We start from the raw sequence: 9,426 nt of genomic DNA, 5'->3' as shown, positions 1-9,426 counted from the left end.
TGATGTGTTGTGGTTGCAAAGGCTTGGTCGTCAAACGCAAGGTCGTAATTCCTGAGGTGATGAGGCCGTGGTGGAATTCCCTTGGCAGTAAATCCAGGTCTGAGTGTTTGTAAGTTTGTGTGAGTAAGGCTTCTGTGTCGGGAGAAGCTTGTATAAAGTGTTGTGATTGGAAATATATTGCTGGGTGTTTATCTTGGTCTATGTGCCCCTGTTTTGTGCGGTCTTTCTGGCGTGGGTGGTGTGGTGAACTGAGAGAAGTGTTCCAGCCGGTGGCTGGTGGTGCCCCCGTTCGTGTTGTTGTATCCAAGTTTGGGAGGTGAAGGGCTATAGAGACAGTGGTCTTTTTTTCTTTTTTTCACCTCACATTCTTCTGGTGCCCCCACTGAGGAAGAGCTTTGGTGTTGTTCTTTGCCTAGAAGGGTGTATGTTCCACTGAGGAGAGCTCTGGGATTGTTACAAGTTTTCAGGATGTGGTCTTATCCTGAATTTCATGGCAGGAAGGGTGAAGATGTGTGTGACTTTTTGGAGCAAATGGAGTTGGCATGCATTAGCAATCATGTGACAGATGAAAAGCAGGTTTTGAAGCTGATAAAGATTTTCTTGAAGGGAGATGCCCGAAGCTGGCTTAAGGATTTTGAAGCATAGGATGCTGGTGTTTTGACCTTAGACAAGTTGAAAGAAGGCCTTTTGGAGCGTTTTCAGCAAGCGGAGGATTCTAGTGTGCTTTGGCAAGAGTTGAGCATCTTGAAGCAAGTCCATGGATGATTTTGTGTGGATGATTTTGTGAAGGTATTTACATGTTTGTGGGGTAAGTGCTGTATGACATTAAAGCAGGAAGTTCCTCCTATGTTTCTGAAGAAGAGCTTGTTTATTGATGGTTTACTACCCCATTTAAAGGTCAGGGTTGAGTTGAAGAATCCTAAGTCATTTGATGATGCAGTTAGGGTTGCTAGGGAAAAGAAAGGCAAGATTTTGAAGCAGATGGAGATGGGTATTTATCCGTATGAAGGTGTTGTGTCTGCAAGGGATATGCATGTGAATTTGGTTGAGGTGGATAAGAGTTCTATGCAAAGTTTGATTAAACAGGAGCCTCAAAGGCCTATACAGGTGCAAAGGGGGATGTTTTATGTGCCTTCTGATTTTTTTCCAAAGTCTTTAAAGCAGGTGAAGGTGGATGAAAAGCAGGATGAGGAATCTAGGTCAACGTGTGAGACTTTTGCAGATGAGGAGTTACCAGTGGATTCTTCTTTGGATCTGGATGACATGCACATGGAAGCAAAGAGGATGATGCCTTGGGTTTGGTTGATGATGAAGGAAGAGGAGCTGGATACACGATGCTTTGAGGATGATTTTTTGCCAGATTCTACAAGGGAGGAGGATGGGATAGAGACTTGTGGTGAAGTGAAGATGGTTTGTGATGCGGATGCGGAGAGCATGGAGGAAGATCCTATTATTATGGATTTTCTTGTATGGTACCTGCAATGAATGGTATGGATGTTTTTCCATTTGATGCATTATGTGCTGGGGAATCTTTGGACGATGATACCAGGGGGGTTGGCAACACTCAAGAAGGTATGCATGTAGATTTGGCTGATGAAGAGCGTTGTGATGTGAGTATTGTGCTTGAGGATGATATTTGGGAAGTTGCTAGCCTTGATGAACAAGAGCCAGAGGTAGACATGGATGCAGATATGGTTGAGAGTGTAACTAAGGCTTCTATGCGTGTTGCTGAAATGTTGAAGACAAAGTGCATGGATGACAAGGGTTCTGAACCAGTTGAGCTGTATAATTGTGAGGAGATGCCTAAAGTACAAGAGCTGGAAGTGCTTGTAGTAGACACTGCTGATGGAAAGGATCTAGATTTTTGTGTGCAAAAAGGTCAAAATGTTGGAACCTGGCCTTCACTGGTGTTGATGGATTGGGTGCTAAATGCTGGAATGCCACAGGTTTTGAAGACGAGAAGGTTTGTTGTGGGTGAAGTGGACGTAAATGATTTTGTGATGCATATGGTTGATGCTTGGTATGCAGTGATGCATCCATTGTGTTTTATGGATATTGGGGAACGGGATGGTGAATTACAGATGTTTCCTTTTGATCTTGGTGGATAGCTATTGGAATTTATCTTTTGCTCTGCTGAGCATGAATGCTCTAGCAGATGGGGGGATTGGCAAAGTATGTCAGGCGTTTTTCTGAAAGGTGTTTTGGGCTTGTGTATATATAGATGCATGGTGTGGATAAAGGCTTTGCCCTGGAATGCATTGGCAGATGTACAGGGTGGACGGTTTGGCTTTGGGCTTGTTATAGGCTTGTCCGGAACGTGGTCTACTGGAGGTCCGTTGGATGTGGTATCAGCTGCTTGGTAGCTTGAATGTGTACGCGTCCCAAGTATAAGTGGGTATTGGAAAGTTGCATCTCGAAGGTGTGTGGAAAGCATGGGCAATTAAAGATTAAAGGGCCAAGGTTTCCTTTAATTTGGTGTGAAATGGAAAGCATAAGGGTGATATGGCCATCTTCTAGGCCTTACAAAAAATAAAAGAAAAATAATCAACGTGGCTAACTATTGAAAATCCACTTGGCAGCTTGTTCAACGGCCAGCATTGCTGCCAGCGTGACGTTCTGGAAGCTGGCGAAGAAGCGCAAGGTGGGTCGGGTCGTTTGGGAGAGTTGCCGCGCCCGGTGGATGAAGGGTCGCCTCGATAGGACGCTGCAGAGGCTAAGGAGCTGTGGAGTTGCCGCCTTGGCCGGGGGGGGCTGTTCGAAGAGGCCAGGTAGCCGCCTTGTGCGAGGAACTTGGAGGCAGCCTGCAGGTGCTAGCGGTGGCTGCTGGCAACAACTGGCTAGAGAGCCTTTGGGATACAATAAGAGAGAGAAAAACGCAGGCAAACGAGCTAGCAGCTGGCAACAGAAGGGCTGAAGGCGACGGGCTGGCGACAGAAGCGGAGAGCTGAGACCAGCAACGAGGGACCTGCTGCTGTGCTAGCGAGCACAGAGGGCCGTGAAGGTTTCCTGGGCATGTTAGGTAGCTGCTGGGCGAGAGGAGAAGGCGGGTGCTAAAGTCAAGCATTGGCAGTGGTTGGCGTAGAGCAGCTGGCAAGGGGCTGAAGGTGCTGCAGCAGAGAAGAGACTGGCGTAGGCGAGGCCGGGAGATGGCCACCTTGTGATGAAATGGATGGCGCTCTTGTGAGCAGGCAGAGCTGTGAAGGTGGAGCGTAGACGCTACCGACAGGAGAGAGGACGGGCTAGGGAGCCGCTTGAGTGAAGAGCCTTGGTGGCTGGTGGACAGCATGGCTGGCAACTGTGAGGAGGTCGCCTAGGAGATAGAAGTGTAAAGAAGGGCCGTGGAGAGGCTGAAGGGGCTGATATAGCACGTCAACAAAGAGAAGGGGTTTAAAGGGCAAGTGGTGCTTGGGTTTGTTGAGGCTGGCAGAGATCAGCACAAAGAGAGAGAGAGAGAGGTGTTTGGGTAGCTGCTGCTGGTGGCGACACACACAGAAGTGATGGGCTGCAGAGAGTAGAGGGTTAGCTGGTGGGGTGCCCTCTGAAGAGTGAGTGGCCGGGTTCTTTCTGGTGTGATTGACTGAATTGAAGGCGAGAGGTTCGTGGTGATTGAGGATGTGGTGTATCCTCGGCAGTGTGACAGGTCAGAGTGTTGATGTGTTGTGGTTGCAAAGGCTTGGTCGTCAGACGCAAGGTCGTAATTCCTGAGGTGGTGAGGCCGTGGTGGAATTCCCTTGGCAAATCCAGGTCTAAGTGTTTGTAAGTTTGTGTGAGTAAGGCTTCTGTGTCGGGAGAAGCTTGTATAAGTGTTGTGATTGGAAATATATTGCTGGGTGTTTATCTTGGTCTATGTGCCCCTGTTTTGTGCGGTCTTTCTGGCGTGGGTGGTGTGGTGAACTGAGAGAAGTGTTCCAGTCGGTGGCTGGTGGTGCCCCCGTTCGTGTTGTTGTATCCAAGTTTGGGAGGTGAAGGGCTATAGAGGCAGTGGTCTTTTTTTCTTTTTTTCACCTCACACTGTCAAAGACCTAACCAAGAGATGGAATACGGGTTAGATTGGATTCTTTATCAGGTTAATCAGTCAGTCTCAACCAATTCTTTAATCATCGTAGAAAGCCTTTATGTAATTTCCTTGTCCATAAATCATTAAATTTGATTATGGTAGAATTCTTGATTTAACCAATAATTCTTGTAAGAGTTTCCACTCACCTTTTTCCCATTCAGAACGTACTTAAGATTCTTTTTTTTGAGAATCTAGACGTATAGTTCATAATTCCAAAAGTTAAATATGTTCGTAATTCCTCTTTCTAATTAAAAATTTATCCATGTTTTCTCGATGCATTCCTATGAATATTTTCACATTCTTTTCTCAATTTTTCCAAAATCAAATATGCTCAATGTTCCTCTTTTTGAATAAAAGATTTATGCATACATCTTTATGGGATTTACAAAATTAATTATACCCATAATTCCTCTTTCAGCATAAAATATTTATGCACACATACTAATTTATTTTTATCTAAATGAATTATATTCATAATCCTCATTTGAAAATTAGAGAAGAATTGTACATAACCTTCTCGTAATTTCTAAACTATAATATACTCAAAAGTCCACTTTTGATGAAAGGAAAAATTTATGTGAATCTTTCCATAATTCCTATAAATTGAATGAATCTAGAAAAATTTGTGCATAACCTTCTTTATTTTTCTAGCAAATGAATAATGCTCAAAACTCCACTTTTAATATAAAAATTAATTTATGCATAAACCTAAGCATAAACATAAACATAAATCATCTAAACATCTTGTTTATTTAATAAAAATATTCAAATATAACTTCCATATGAAAATAGATATATGAATGTTATCATAAGCTCTCTTTCATCATAAAATGAACAAATATAAGATTTCTTATCATAAAAACAATCTTAAATGAATTAACCTCATTTTAAGTAGGTTAATAAACATAAAAATGTTTAACCTTCATCTCTAGCTTGATAAGCTTAAGAGTTTAGGATTAAAAAATGAGATTAGAATTAAGGTTTAACCTTGCAAGAAGGATTTAACCACCATAAGAAGTGAGTATTCCTTCATAAAGAGTGAATATAAATCATAAACAATACACTTAAGCATAGGAGATTAACATTAGTTTATCTAAACATAAATCAAGAAGAGCATGGTTTTAAGAATAAACCATGAGATAGAATGCTTCCCAAGCATGTAGAGGAGAAGAAGATAGCATAAACATCATTGTTTTGCTTACCCTTGATTTGGGCTTGATTCTTTATCTTGCAAGGAGATGTGTAGCCCAACGAAGAGGCTTGGCCACCAAGAGAAGAGGGTAGTCTTCTTCAAGAGAAGAAGAGGTTTAGTGAAGCACCAAAGCTTCACAATGGAGAGGCAAGGATGAGGGATGAAGGAATTACACTAAAATAAAAATTACACTAGCATGGAAGTACTCTAAGATGAAAATACAAAGAAATGGAGTTCTAGTTATAGGTGAGAGGCCACCAACCAAGCCCAACTGGGATCTGGAGGCTTCCAGCTTCAGTTTGGGCCAATTTCGACAAGATTTAGACTAGTTATGCCCACTTTTTGATCTAGTTTGGAAGAGAAGAGATGAGAGATGAAATATCTAGCCACCTCATGTATTTTTTGAAAAAAAAAAGACCCCTTTGATGTGATTTCCAAGCACCTCCTTGAAGCTCTCTTCCCACTCCCCTAAGGTGTCAAAATTTACATTTTTAAAGATTAAGTACCAGTACTATCATCATATGTGAAAATTTACTCATTTGTTTGTGGATTTTCTTTTCTTCTTGCATTTTTCTTATTCAAACACTTGGATTAATCCCATAGGCCCATTAGAACACTCTTTGAACCTTAATCCATTTTTTTCTGAAAATAAGTATCCCTAGGTTAAGGTGTCCACATTATTCAATTAATTTCTAATGCACATTGGAAAACTCTATTAAACTTTTATTTCAAGGAAATTTTTCTTAAAATTAAAGGGTAACTTTGTATCCGAAAATATATCAAAACTGTATTATCTCTCTCTAGAATATTTTCTCTCTCTAAGTCAATTTAAGAGAAAATGAACTATTTCAAAGATTAAAGTCAAGGGAAAGGTGTACAGTGATGTCTTAACCTTCTAGATATAGAAAAGGAGAAATCTTACATCCTCTCCCACCACTTGAAAAACGCGAGATGCCCTCATCTCGCAAAACTGGGGTAATCTCGGTAAAAATCATTTTCTTACTCCCAGGGCGGTACTTAATTCCAAAGATCAATTTCATGACAGAGAAATGAAGATTTTAAACTTGATCATCAATGGTGACATAAATCTATCCGTCCTCTTTCTTCCTCCACTACATTAGCTACTGTGGCGGCTCTGGCTGTTGCTATCTGGGGTGTGAAACTCTCTCTCTCTCTGGCTTCCCCAATTCTGGGAGGGGGACCTGAGACTACTCTGCACTGAGGTTGCAGGCTGAGCTGGCATTCTTCTAGGGTTGCCCTGACTTTGGCGAGAGAGGGACCTTGATTAGACTGATACAAAGACGGGTTGATCTCGGCACTCTAGGACCTTGGCTTCCCTGGCCCACTGACATAGAAGGAGTTGGGCAATCCTTGAGCTGGTGCCCAAAACCTTGACAGCCAAAACTTGTGTTCTCACTTCTAAGCTCTTCCAAAGTTCCAGAGAATGTGTTCCGAGGAAAAGGCCTTCCTTCCATTCTGAAACTTCACGTATCCTGGACTTGATTAGGACCTTGCTGTCTCTTAGGAGACGGAAAGTTGGAAGCACTTCCCGGGGTTTGGAATCTTTTGAAAGACGAGGGTGCTCGCTTCGGTAGCACCTGGAAAACAAAGGTCTTGGAGAAATCCTTCGCCATCCATATTGCTTCGGCCATAGAAACTGGCTTAGCATTCTTCACCAAGGTATCCAAGGGTTCGTTCATTCCCCGAATGAACCTGGCCATTCATCCAGCGGTGGCAAGTATTTGAGGAGGAGAGCGAATGCCTGGTGATATTCCTCCGTGGTTCGGCTCCCCTAGGTTAGCTCAAGAAACTCATTCATCTTTGTTTCCGAGAAGCCTAGAGGATAAAATCTCTTTCTGAGGTAAGTCTTGAGATCATCCCACATCTGGGTGTTCTGATCCAAGTGGTTTGTCTTGCAGTGGTTCCTCCACGCTACTCTAGCTGTCTCTACGATCTTCAGCTTGGCAAGAGCCACCTTACTTTTATCGTTTGTAACCTATGACATCGAAGTACTCCTCCATAGCTTCGATCCACTTTTCTTATGGCCTCACATAAGTGTTCCCCTTTACCCTTGAAGGGACCTCACATAAGTGTTCCCCTTTACCCTTGAAGGGACCTCACATAAGTGTTCCCCTTTATCGTTTGTAACCTATGACATCGAAGTACTCCTCCATAGCTTCGATCCACTTTTCTTATGGCCTCACATAAGTGTTCCCCTTTACCCTTGAAGGGACCTGGTTAAGATCTGTGTAGAGCTTTACAAACATCAGGGTTAAGCTCATCCTCATCCATGTGAGGATCTGGCTATCCACCACACACAATGCGCTCGTCTCATAATTCTGCCAAAATGATACATCATTAAATTTTCTATTTGACTTCATTCCAAGATTCTAAGACTTAAGAAGTTCAAAAATAATTCCTTCAAACAAGGTAATCATTCTACTATAGATCCAACTAATTCTAGGGTTCCTTAAAGTTTGGTCAACCCTCTCAGAATCCTGGAAAAAGATCCTTTCTATAGGAAGAAACATAACTCATTATCAGAAAATAGATCATTCATATCCTTAACACAATAATGGTCCATCAGACCAGTAATTTCCAATTAACATCTAAATATTCCCCACGGAAATTTCAATTATACAGGTTCTTGATTCATCATTCCACAATTGGGTCCACTGGGCCAAAGGTCAAGTTGCGAACAATCTATCAGCACGATCCACTAATCTCATAGTGATCTGCTGAAAGTCTTGATCGTCTTCCAAGTTACTAATATCATCACTAGAATTCTCTCCATTCATCATCATCATCATGACTTATTCAACACACCTACTTTCAACTGGAATTCAAAAATCATCATCCTTCAATCAGAATCCAAATCAATTCATCAATTTTCAACCAGAATTCTAAAATCATATCAACCAGCATTCAAAAATGAAATCATCATTTGGGAAAAAAAATCCAACAGAGCATTTCTGCTCATAACTTCGAGGTCTTAGATTCACTCGCATATATTGTCAGTATAGAGCTGCAATTATATCCACGATATATACGGGTTTTCACGGCCATTTATGCTATAAGGCAAATGCCATCATATCTAGGCCTCAAGCAAAGTCAGGGATTCCACACAAATGTGGTACTTCCATCTAAAAACCCAATTTCTAATTTACGAATTTCCATTCTGAATATCAACTCGTACAAATTTCAACATACAATTGCAATCTTTCACTGCTGGTAATTTTTAACATTTCTTGCTTCTTGGTTTATCAACTTCAACCAAACGCTCTCATACGACCTGTGAGACCCCTACCCTGTAGTTTAACTAAAAGACGGGCAGTGGAATAACGACTATGTAGGGCAGAGCTTCCCACTCCGGGCCTCACCCACGAATGTCCGGGCAAGGGACTACTCCGGTGGCTCTTCCAAAACCGTACCCGAAAAAAACTTTCCTCGCCCAGAAAGCATAGGCAATTCCTCTAGGAAAATCTTCTAACGAAAATTTATCTAACGGGATCAAAAGCCTTAACTATCCTTTGTATTCCGACCGAACCCGTGGATCACATGGTCGAATCAAGGAGAGACTTGCCTTGGTTCATAGAGATCAACGCTTTTTTTCCCTCAAGTGAGACACAGCCGTTGATTCTTTCCCATAGAACAAGAATTATCATGTGACTTACTTCAACTATCGTAACTTTGAACATAATTGAACTTTATTGTAGGAATCCACCAATTCAGCTTAACCGGCCCATGGGTTAGCCAACCGTCCAACCACTGTATTGGTGAGATCCCTCTTTATAAAAATTTGGTTGTGTTTTGTCCCGGGTACCTAGCAAAAAAGTTCCCAGGCTCCCTAGCCGCCGCCGGCACTCATACAAAAATATTAAATAGACACACCACTTAGGTACTCAATATGAAATTACCTTTTCTCAGATTCAACTATTTTCATCAAGACAGAATTACAATAAAATCAGTGTTTCCATCAAAATCCTCAGTATTCCAGTTCTAGGGTCCAAGTTCCAACTTTTCCAATTTCCATCCATAAAATCCAAATTCCATTCATACCTTCCTCAACATACCTATGGTATCATCGGCAACTAGAGCGTCCACCACCTGGTCAATCCCTCTAGGTTCACCTCTAGTACTTCACTTATTAGGGGCCGTTTCATGGTTCCTAACTTAT

This window comes from Cibotium barometz, chromosome 53 (genome assembly GCF_041138505.1).
Source record: "Cibotium barometz isolate CiBa-2024 chromosome 53, ASM4113850v1, whole genome shotgun sequence".
Taxonomy (NCBI): domain Eukaryota; kingdom Viridiplantae; phylum Streptophyta; class Polypodiopsida; order Cyatheales; family Cibotiaceae; genus Cibotium; species Cibotium barometz.
Note: the sequence above shows the minus strand (reverse complement) of the source record.